Source organism: Phascolarctos cinereus, unplaced genomic scaffold, assembly GCF_003287225.1.
Source record: "Phascolarctos cinereus isolate Bilbo 61053 unplaced genomic scaffold, phaCin_HiC Scaffold_7;HRSCAF=346, whole genome shotgun sequence".
NCBI classification, from domain to species: domain Eukaryota; kingdom Metazoa; phylum Chordata; class Mammalia; order Diprotodontia; family Phascolarctidae; genus Phascolarctos; species Phascolarctos cinereus.
In genome coordinates this window covers 136,394,555-136,402,723 of record NW_027556180.1, presented here as the reverse complement: position 1 = coordinate 136,402,723, position 8,169 = coordinate 136,394,555, and the positions used below count along the sequence as shown (strand labels likewise).

General features: G+C 32.9%; 1 pseudogene; it reads left to right on the top strand.

Annotated features, from left to right (window-relative positions):
- The first annotated feature begins 4,784 nt into the window (after nucleotides 1-4,784).
- LOC110223568 (RAD51-associated protein 1 pseudogene) lies at nucleotides 4,785-5,749 on the top strand (annotated as a pseudogene).
- Nucleotides 5,750-8,169: the final 2,420 nt, after the last annotated feature.

Below are 8,169 nucleotides of genomic sequence, written 5' to 3'. Positions count from 1 at the left end.
AGGCCATAGATTGGTTCTTTTCAATCTTTGTAGCCCTAAAACCTAGAATAATTTCTAGCGCAGAGTGTGGGCTTAAAAATTGTCTATTGAATTGCTTTGTAAACCGTAAAGCTTTGTGTAGTTGCAAGTTGTTGCTCTGTTATATAAAAAAATAGGTATTCTCTTTTAGTTAAAGTTGATATGGAGAAGAAAAAGAGGGCATCTTAACTTTTACATTTTGTTATTTTTAATTATACATTCACACCAGTTCTTTTTTTTTAATTCTTTTCCTTTTGATGTTGCTCTGAGTATGTGTAAATCCCAATCTGGATATGCCACAAAATGTCATAATGTCCTAAAAATTATAACTGATGGGATTGAGAACAGCTCAGCTTTAGTTTTATAGAACTAGAATGTTAAAAAGACAGTTTAGGAAGTAAAAAAAAGGACAGTCTATAATGGCGCAGTTGATAAATCTACTGTATGAAATCAGTGGTTCTATTTTATGCTGTCTTTGTTTTTCAAAAATAAAGCTATTTGTTAAAAAGAAAAGACAGAGTGGAAGGTGCACAGAACATTCACCATCTTTATTATTTTGAATCAGAAAAAATAACAGAATAAATACATTAAATAAATACATTAAATATTTTTGTGATTAAAGTGATATAGTGAACAGATGAGCAGTATTATGTTTTTTATATCGAAACATTGAATCTACTATTTTATAACAGTTTGGCAAAACAGTGTGGCTTAGAAGAAAACTCAAAGTATTTGGGGTGGATCTATGCTTAAATTATATTTTAGACATTTGTTAACTATGACAATGAATGAATAGGGATAATGTAGTGGAAAGGCTATCAGCTATCACTGAATATTACCAGATATTTGACCTTGAACGACTTACTAAACCTCTGTATTGGCCTCTAATGCTTTATCTATAAAACATGTGGAATCGACTCTCTGGCCTCTGTGGTCTCTTCCAAGTATAAATCTATTACCATGCTTGCATTAGTTTTCTTAAGGGTTTATTGGGAGTTAAATGATCTGTGTGTATTAAGGTGTCACATAAATGTGAGTTATCATCATCCAAGGCAATAAGTCTTCTACAGTATTGTAAAGAATCATGCAATAAGAACTAAAAGGGGCTTATTAGAAATTATTGTATAATTTTAAATATTGTATTAATAGTCAATTTCCACATAGCTGCTATCAGCATCTGATATATTGCTATATTTTAAACTATTTTAAACATATATTTTATTGATTCTTTTTGTCTTTCTATTATAGACATTTCCATCCTCCTCTCAAATGGAACTTTGCCTGTACTAGAAAAAATAATTTACAAAAATCACTGAATACCTGATATGATGCATAAGAGTAGGTACAATATTGTATTCTAATATCTTCAATATCTTTTTTCCCATGACTGGTGGGTTATGTCTTATGATCTTTTCTCTATGACTTTCAATGAGTTTTCTAGTACTCATAATTGTTTCCTTTTACTGGTCTTTTTATTTGCATTGTTGCAATAATTGCATATATTATTATCTATGATCTTATTTCTGTGTGTATTAGTTCATATTAACCTTTTCAAGTTTTTCTTAATTTTTCATATTTCTCATTTCTCACAAAATCATGTTGCTGTCACATATCACAGATTTATTTTTTGTCATTCTTCAACTGCTGGATACTTATTTTGCTAATTCTTTGTTTCCACAAAGAATGTGGCTATGACTATTTCGGTATACATTCATCTTTTATTCCTGCCTTTGACTTTCATAGTGTGTACATCCAATAATGTTACCTCTTACCACAGGGAATGGAGAGTTCAAGCACTTTCTGCTTAATTACTAAATGATGCCAATAATTTTCAGACCAGTTTGCAGCTTTACATTGTATTTAATGGTACATCTATGTTTCTGTCTTCTTTTAGCTCTTTTAACATGGACTGTTCCCATTGCTTTTTTTTCTACTTTTGTCAGTTTACATGAAATTATATGAAACATCACAGTAATTTTCATTTGTATTTCACTTATTAATGCTGATTTAGAATGCATTTTTATGTGGTTTGGAAATATATATATATATATATATACATACACATATATATGTGTGTGTGTGTGTGTAAAAATAGAATAACTATATATAATGCATATATATATATATATATATATATATATATATATATATATATATATATATATATATATATATATATATATATATATGTATGTATGTATCTATTGCCAATAAAATTTTCCATATCTGAAGAAGAAGTATGCAGTTGGATATATTCAAATAGTTTGGAATTTTTCTAGTATACAGTTTCTGGAGGAATCAGTCCCAAAGAACTAGCAGAATGCATGTTCTTTTAACATAGCTCCAACAGATTAGAGAACAATCATTATACAATTATTAAACGCCTACTGTGCAACAGATATTGTGTTTTTCAGTGTTTACATAGAGATAAAAATTAAACAATATTTTATACAAATTACATATAAAATAATGCAAGATAATATCTTGGGGAGGCATTAATAAATGGACATTTCATGACAAATGTAGGAATGGAACCACAATTGAGTTTTGAAGGAAAAGAGAGATGGTAAGCTACAGAGTTGTAAACTGACAGGAAAGCAATGTAACCTAGGTAAATACATGAACATGGAGAAAGGACAGTACGTGTCCAAAATACAGGGCCAGTTTTTATTTAATTGATTGCAAGGAAGCAAAAATATATGAGGGTAGAGTGGTAAAGAGGTCATTTGGAACTAGGTTGTGAAGGATTTAAATGGTGACATTTGTATTTGATTCTAGAATAAGCAATCATACTTTATTGAATGAGGGAGTGCAATGTTACAAAAGTGAAATGACAGCAAAATGATAACAGCTATACACAAAACAGCACAGCATGCTGAAGACATAAAATAAGAACCTACAAGCACAGCTTTAAGGAGAAAAAAAGCATTGCTCAGAGAAGAAATTTTTGTTATTGTTCAGTTGTATTCAACTGCAAGTGACCTCACTGGAGTTTTCTTCACAAAGATACTGTATTGGTTTGCCACTTTCTTCTCCAGTTCATTTTTAAAGATGAGAAAACTGAAGCAAATAAGGCCAAGTGACTTGTGCAGGGTGACATAGCTAGCAAATGTCTGAGGATTTTAACTCGGGCCTTCCTGACTCCAGGCCCAGTGCTACATTCACTGTGCCACCCACCTGCCCAGGAGAAGAAATAAAAACAGACCAACTGTCCTTACAGATAGTCATCAGGAGTGAGGTAACACACATAAATGCATTGTTACCAAAAGCAAAGTGTTCCCTGCAGAAAACACTTTGTATTTACGAGAAGAGATGATTTAGAATATTGAAAAGATGATAGATAAGGAGAAAGGAAAACAGAAGGGAGGTAGAAAAAATATGAAGAATGAAATGAGAGGTGAAAAGAAGAAGTTTATTGCTATACAGAAATCATCTAATGCAAGGTCTTTATTTGGCAGTTAAGCAAGTCAGGGCAAAGAAAGGTTTTATGACTTGATTCAGGTCATAAAAGTAGGAATTGACAGTATTTGAAGTTTGAAAAAACACCTCCCTCTTCTTATAAATTATGAAGTTGGTGTATATATGACAAATGTTACGTACTTTGGTAGATAAGGATGCTATGTTAGGTATTGTAGCTTTTAGAGACTTTTTTTGGTTGAGTGATATTCACTCTAACTCCCAACTAAGAAGTTAATTAAATCATGTGTATTTTATACCATATTCCAATCTGCATAACTTTTAAAATTTCTATATACTTGGACAAAATGTATTTACTCAATATTATTTATCTTGTATTATTAGCTTTGAGTCAGAAAGGGATCAAACTGGCATGCCTAAGGGTTTCCCTCTTACTTTAAGAAAAAAGTGACTAGGGAAGCCAACTGATTTTTGTTTAAACCAATAATGCTCCTAAAGCAGCAGTATTTAGAGGGACATACAGATAGTATTTTATTTGAATACCACTCTGTCAGATAAGAACAGAATGAAGATCCTTATAGATCTGGCTTCTGCATTTCAAAAAACAGGACTCCAAGTCTCACATAGAGTAATGTAGGCAGAGTTCCAAAGATATTAATTAAATAAATAAGTCAAGTTCACAAACATTTATTAAGTATCTACTATGGATCAAGGACTCTGTAAAGTGCACTGAATACAAAGAAAGGCAAAAATCATCACTTACATTTATAGAGCTCATAGTGTAATGGGGAAAATAAAATGCAAATAACTGTTTTAACAAAATATTTATAGGATGAATTCAAGTCAATATTGGGGAGAAGGCACTAAGATTAATGAAGACCAGGAAAGGCTTCATTTAGAAGGTGAGACATTAGCTGAGAATTAAAGGAAGATATGGAAACTAGGATGTAGGGATGAGGAAGGAGAGAGATCTAAGCATGTGAAATAACCAGTGAAAACTCCCTAAGTCAGGAGATGAAGTGCTATGTTTGAAGAACAATAAGGCAAACAGAAGTGTCACTTAATAGAAGATGAGGTGGGGAGGAGTACAACATAACAAGACTAGAAATGTAGGAAGGAAGTAGTTATAAAGGGCTTTAAAAACTCAAAGAGAGGACTTTATAGTCAATTCTTGAACTAATAGGAAACTAATGGAATTTACCGAATGAAGAAAGGAGGTGTCGTGGTCAGACTTCTGCTTTTTCAAGATTAATAGCTGAGGCTTCATCTTTGGCAGGAACTGTGCCAAGCTGGCTTCTGTTGGCTCTGAGGTCCTCAGCTCCCTCACTGACCTCAGGCAGCCTGTGACCATGCTGAGGCCCATGCAGAACAAGAAACCAGTCAATTAATCACAGTCTTTGGATTCAGACTATAATGATGATGATGTTTATGATTTTGCTCTTTGGACTGCAAATTCAAACAAAAAATAAAAAATACCAAAGGAAACAAAATAAGAAAAGCAAGAAAAAACAAAATCTAAAAATAGTCACTAAGAATAATCTCCACTCCAAATGAAAACACCTAATAAAAGGATGGCCTTGGATGACAAAATCTGTAAGAGAGATTTAGAAGTTGCACTAGTATTATCCATGAAGGAACCTTCTATAGCAACCACTGATATGCAGAAATCTCAAGATGTTGAGAAATGTGATACTGCTGAATCTGAAAAGATGAATAATTTTCCTTACCTTTCTAATTGCAGTGTACATGGTGTTTGCTTCAATTTAAATAAGATTACTGAGGAAGATGATTCTCATGTGGGCCATAGGCCAAGAAAAGTTGCATCCAAAGCTATGATACAATAGAGGAAGTTACTTAGAGAAAATAGTGAAGATGATGATGGTACTGACTTTACATGTGAAAGTAATTCTGATTTCAATGAAAGTGAAGGGGAAGATGATTTACTACAAGGGGAAAAAAGCCAAAGAAAATAAAAAAGAGAAGTAAGGTCAAAGCCCCAGTGGAAAAGAAAGAGAAGAAAACTTCTAAGACTTCCCACAGTTTAGCTCCAGTGGTCTCTCATCCAGCATCTGTTGAATCAAAACCAACACCAAAAGAAGCTTTCCTGTCCTCAAAGCTTGTTAGGAAGCCATTACAAACACTCAGCCCTTTAGCTGAATCTAAGAGGCCCAGATGGGTCCCAGCAGACTCATTAGGAAAAAGCAGCAACCGACTTGGAGGAACTTCTCTCAAGTCTTACAGTCATCATCTCTGACTTGGCCTGTTGAGATTTGCACACATTAAACCTCTCCATCCAACTGCCAGTAGTACTTGAAAATAGTGGAAAAGATGTCTTTGATAAGTGAATTCTAGTTTTGAAAAAATGTTCTTATTTGAAAAGGGTAATGATAATCAAAATACAATTCTTTTCAATTTGATGCAGAAAATCTTAAATCCTAAAAACTTAAGTAAGGATGTTGCTAGTCTATTAATGATTCCAAAGAGAGCTTTGTAAAGAACTGCCTTCTAATTCGTTTCTTCCTAAAGAACATATATTTAATTTGGAATAACAAGTCAGGTAATGTCAGTTTTGGAAGTACTAAATGTATGATATGATGTAGTAACAGATGTATATTTACAGCCAATTATGGCTTAGTGTAGTTTATGTCAACATAGTTTTGTAGAGTTTATTGGCAAGGTGAAAATTACAATCACATTTCTCTCTTTTCTTACAACACTTTTTGGTAGAAGCTAATTAAGCTAAATAATGTTTTATTATAAGGATTTTTCATTTTAATAAGCAAAATATTTTTCTAATAAAAATATGTAACTTTAGTATTTTTATGTAGTTGCTGAATTGTGACTTCTGGCTCAAATTACAGTGTTGTATAATGTATAAATAAATTTTCATTAAATTTTCATGAAAAGCCTCAAAAAAAGATTAATCACTAAGTACAGGAAGAAATGAATTTGAGAAGAGATGAGGTCAGGACACCAATATAAGGCTCATGAGGTCCTGGACAATGGTGTGTCAGTATATACTCTCTAAGGGAGCATACAATAAAGATGTCATAAAGGGAGAAACAGCAGACATTGGCTCTTAATTGGATAAAGCAGGTTTGAAAGAGTGAGAAATTGATAATGACACCTAGAATAAAAGTCATGATGACTGGGAGGAAGGTGGTACCCTTGGTAGCAATAAGGAGTTTCAGAAGAAGGGAAAGTTTGGTGGAAAAGATAAATTCTGCTTTGGATAAATGGATCTGAGGATTATTTACATAAACATCATAATTGAATGCTTGGGAAGCAATATGGTCATCATCAGCAAGAAAAATAGTATAGAGGGAAAAGAGAAGAGGATCCAGGACATAGTCTTTGAGGACACCAGTGTTTAGCATATGGTGTCATAGCAAATGAAACTGAGAGTGCTCAGAAAGGAAGGAAGAGAACCAGGAGAGAGAAGTATATCAAATACTTAGAAAGAAAAGATAATCAAAGAGAGGAGGATGATTGATGATGTTAAAGGCCACAGAGTGGTCAATAAGAATGAAGATTTAGAAAAGGCCTCTCATTGAGTACATGTATATCCATGTATACATTTCATGTGGACATACACACATTAAATGGATAGCACACACCTTCCCTTAAGAATAAATAGGAATTTATCCTAGGCATTACAAGGGTCAACTAACCCTCCGTGTTCTGGCTAGCCTCATAATAATGAATACTCTTATGAAACTGAATAATTTATCCAATTTCTAATGTCAGATCAAGCCTTTTTTTTTCTTTTACTACAACCTCCTCTAGCCTCTGTGAAGCAACAGTATTGCTGGAAAATTAAGGGCTAAATGAGATAAGATTGTCAAGGTACATATGCTCACAGAATATCTTACCTTTACCTTCCCAGTATACTATATACTCAATGAATGTATGAATCATGGCTTAACCCTTCCTAAAGAAGTTTTAGGGCTATAATTTCATTACTGAATACCATCAGAGTGCTGCTTTCAGTTGTAACTATTATACTGCCATCCATCTCAGATAAAATATATGAAAAGGTAGTGCAGTTCATGTTCATCACAGATAATTTTATTTCAAGTGATCTCACACTGAAATATTATCAGATTTCTTCGCCCAAAGTTGCTCTGGGATGTGTAAGGAGGGAGGAGGGGAAAATAAACCACTTGCCTGCCAGATTGCAATATCTAGCCCTGCCTTGCATAAAATCTTAGGGCTTATGCCTGGTGTAACATTATACTCTGCTGTGGAATTTTTAATGAATTTAAACTCTGTAAAGATGAAAATAAAAGTGTTTAAAACAAAACATATTGAGAATAAATGCAATAAAAGTGAAATATATTTGCGGGATAAATCTTTTCATTTTATTCTATCAGAATTTTCAGGTAAAATGAAAAATTATTTTATAATCAGCATATCAAATGATACCTTGCTAGAGAAGTAAAGGACCTAAGGATCATCTCATTTAATTAACAAATACTACAAAAAAGTATTAGAGTATAAACAGATGAGAGCTACTGTTTCCCTTAGTTCCTTGCAAGATGTCCAGCATATAATTAGTATTTATTTAATTGAACTTTCTAAGCTCCTTTCTATGATGAATTTATTTGCCAATTATCTAAATCCCAGGGAAAACCATGACATATGGCTTCTTCAAATATAGTTAATGGAATTACTCTACTTCCTATGTGAAGAACTTCTTGCAGATTCACTGTCATCAGAAAATGCATACAGAGG